At 36.9% G+C, this 3,494-nt stretch overlaps 1 non-coding gene across 1 annotated transcript; it reads right to left on the bottom strand.

The window, feature by feature from the left end:
- Positions 1 to 3,066: 3,066 nt before the first annotated feature.
- Positions 3,067 to 3,173, bottom strand: LOC112423991 (U6 spliceosomal RNA). The gene has a single exon (XR_003014594.2). It is a non-coding gene; the product is annotated as a U6 spliceosomal RNA (small nuclear RNA).
- Positions 3,174 to 3,494: the final 321 nt, after the last annotated feature.

The raw sequence follows: 3,494 nt of genomic DNA on the forward strand, positions 1-3,494 counted from the left end.
ACTGAGATCCAGGAATGTCCACACTTGTAGAGGGTCCATGTCCAGCGGAATACAACTGAAGGATGGGCGGAGGGTAGAGTCTAGCTGTTTCCTTCAGCTGGGGATGGCAGATGTGTGGGTCAGTCAGCTACCCAAGAGGTGTATCATATTCCTAGGGTTGTCTTTCATTCCTCTGCTGAGAACTCCATCCTGCACAGACAAAAAGCATATATTCACTGGTAAGCAGGATCCTTTTTACAAATGCAAACATAACTTCCCTAACATTAAAGCCAAACATTCTTTCTCCCAGTGAATCGTCTTATTTGGATAATCTCCTGACTTCCCCCGAAGTTGGCCCCAGAGTTGCATCTGAGCATTTGGATCCAAGACAGAAAGTCATTTTGGGGTTTGGACCTGGCTGATCTTGGACCGTGTTCTGAAAAGGAAGCTTTCTACTTGCAGAAGAGCAAGGGTGAGCTCTGAATAGGAGAAAATCCTATTCAGAGCTCATGAAATCATGAGGGGAAAAGACATATGGACAGATTCCCAAGCAAACTTGGAATATATTTGCCAGCCTCTTTTCAGTTGTGATAAAATACACATCAACACAAAATTTGCCATTGTAACCATTTAAGTGTACAATGCAGTAACATTTAGTAGGTGCACAACGTTATGCAGCCATCATCACTATCAAGTTCCAGAGCATTTTCACCACCCTAGAAGGAAACTCTGTACCTGTTAAGCAGTTACCTTCCACTCTCCCCTGCCACCAGCCCCTGGCACCATTAACCCAGTTTCTGTCTCTCTAGATTTGCTTCTTCTGAATATTTTATTAAAATGGAATCATACAATATATGGCCTTTTGTGACTGGCTTCTTTCATTTGACATGTTTTCAAGGTTCATCCAAGTTGTAGCATGTATCAGTACATTATTCCTTTTATGGTAATGTAACATTCCATTGCAGAATAGATTACATGTTGTTTATCCATTCATCAGTTGATGGGCATTTTCTTTTAAATTAAATAGAGAAAACAAAAGAGGAGTTACAAATTACCACCCCCCAAAAAATCCTTGCTTTTCTATTTACCTATGAAGTTACTTTTAGTTGTGTACTTCTTTGCTTCATATGGCTTCAAGTTGCTATCTAACGTCCTTTTATTTCAGTGTGAAGCATTCCTTTTAGCATTAATTGTAGAATAGGTTTACCAGAGACAAGTGCCATCAGCTTTTATTTACCTGTGCATGTCTGAATTTCTCCATTATCTCTGACAGAGAGTTTTGCCAAATATGCAACTGTCATTTGAGACAAGTTATTTTGTCCTTCCTGAACTTTAAGTTTGTCATGCCAATGTCTTCTGAACTCCATAGTTTCTGAAGAAGATTTGGTGGTTAATCTCATGGAGGATCCTTGTACTTGATGAGTCCCTTCTCTTGTTGTTTTCAAGATACTCTGTTTGTCTTTGACTTTCGACAGTTTCATTATAATGTCTCTCAGTGTGGACATCTTTGAATTGCTGCTACTTTAAATGTTTCAGTGTGTTGGATACCCAGATTCATGTTCTTAATAAAATTTCCGAAGTTTGGAGTCATTATTTCTTTAAATACTCTTTCTTCCCTCTTCTTCCTTCTCTCTTTTTGGGACTCCCAAAATGCATATACTTGATGTTGTCTCTCAGATCTCTTCTGTTCATTTTTCTTCATACTTTATCCCTTCTGCTCCTCGAATGGGCAATTTCAATTGGCCTATGTTTGAGTTTACTGATTCTTCATTCTGCAAACTAAAATCTGCTCTTGAAGCCCTCCAGTGAATTTTCCATTTTACTTCCTGTACCTTTCAGCTCTAGATTTCCATTTGTTTCCTTTTCACAATTATTTATTGATTTCTGCTATTTAGTGAAACGTAGTTCTCCTGATTTTCTTTAGTTGTTTGTCCATGGTTTCCTTTAGCTCTTTGACTATGTTTAAGACAGTTGATTCAAAGTCTTTGTCTAGTAAGTCAGTCCATTCTTCTTCAGGAACAATTTCTTTCCATTGTTTTTCCTGTGAATGAGTCATACTTTCATACATGCATAACTCATGTTTTTTGAAGTTGAAAACTAGACATTTTCAATATTATGATGTGGTAACTGTGAAAATTACATTTTCTAAACTATTTTTGTATCGATTGTATTCTTTATTGTATGTGGTCACTGAAGTCTCATAGTTGTAGATGTGTGGCCTTATTTCTGAGTTCTCTATTCTATTCCATTGGTCTATGCATCTGTTTTTGTATCAGTACCATGCTGTTTTGGTTACCGTAGCCTTGTAGTATAGTTTGAAGTCAAGTAGCATGATGCCTCCAGCTTTGTCCTTTTTGCTTAAGATTGTCTTGACCATAAAGCTCTTTTTGGTTCTATATGAATTTTAAAATCATTTCTTCTAATTCTGTGAAGAATACCAATGGTAGTTTAATGAGAATAGCATTGAATCTATAAATTATTTTGAGCAATATGACCATTTTCACGATATTGATTCTTTCTATCCATGAGCATGGAGTGTTTTTCCATTTGTTTGTATCCTCTCTGATTTACTTGAGCAGCAATTTGTAGTTCTCCTTGAAGAGATTCTTCAATTCCTTTGTGATCTGTATTCCTAGGTTCTTATTCTGTTTGTAGCAATTGTGAATAGAAGTTTATTCACATTTGACTCTCTGCTTGTCTATTGTTGTATAGGAATGCTTGTGACTTCTGCCATTGATTTTGTATCCTGAGACTTTACTGAAGTTGCTTATCAGCTTAAGAAGCTTTTCAGCTGAAACAATGGGGTTTTCTAGCTATAGGATCATGTGATTTGCAAACAAACACAATTTGACTTCCTCTCTTCCTGTTTGAATATCCTTTCTTTCTCTTACCTGATTGCCCTGACCAGAACTTCCAATACTGTGTTGAGTAGGACTGGTGAGAAAGGGCATCCTTGTCTTGTGCTGGTGTTAAAAGGGAATATTTTCAGCTTTTGCCCATTCAGTAGGATACTGGCTGTGAGTTTGTCATAGATGACTTTTATTATCTTGAGGTATGTTCCTTCAATACCTAGTTTACTGAGAGTTTAAAAATATGGAATTCTTCATGAATTTGCATGTCACCCTTGTGCAGGGGCCATTTTGATCTGCTCTGTATCTTTCCAATTTTAATATATGTGCTGCCAAAGCGAGTACTGACCACAAGTTCTTAGAAGTGGAGATAAATGAAGAACTGTGGGTGAGATGGAGTGTTGAATTTCATCTGCAGTAATTTCTGCATCTAACAAAATGTGATTATCTCTGTCTTTTATTCTTTAATTAAGTGATAAAAAGCATTACAGATTTAAAGTGTAAATATTCTTGTATCCTGGGGAGAGTAACCTGGGCAGGATATTTAATTTATTTATAGCTCATTGGTGGATACAGTCTAGTACTGTTTTTCTCAGTATTTTTGCCTCTAATTGCTTCGAAGTGATTATCCTATCATGCTTTTTTCTTATGTATTCCCTAGCTGAC

The sequence above is a fragment of the Macaca nemestrina genome, chromosome 5, assembly GCF_043159975.1.
Source record: "Macaca nemestrina isolate mMacNem1 chromosome 5, mMacNem.hap1, whole genome shotgun sequence".
Taxonomy (NCBI): domain Eukaryota; kingdom Metazoa; phylum Chordata; class Mammalia; order Primates; family Cercopithecidae; genus Macaca; species Macaca nemestrina.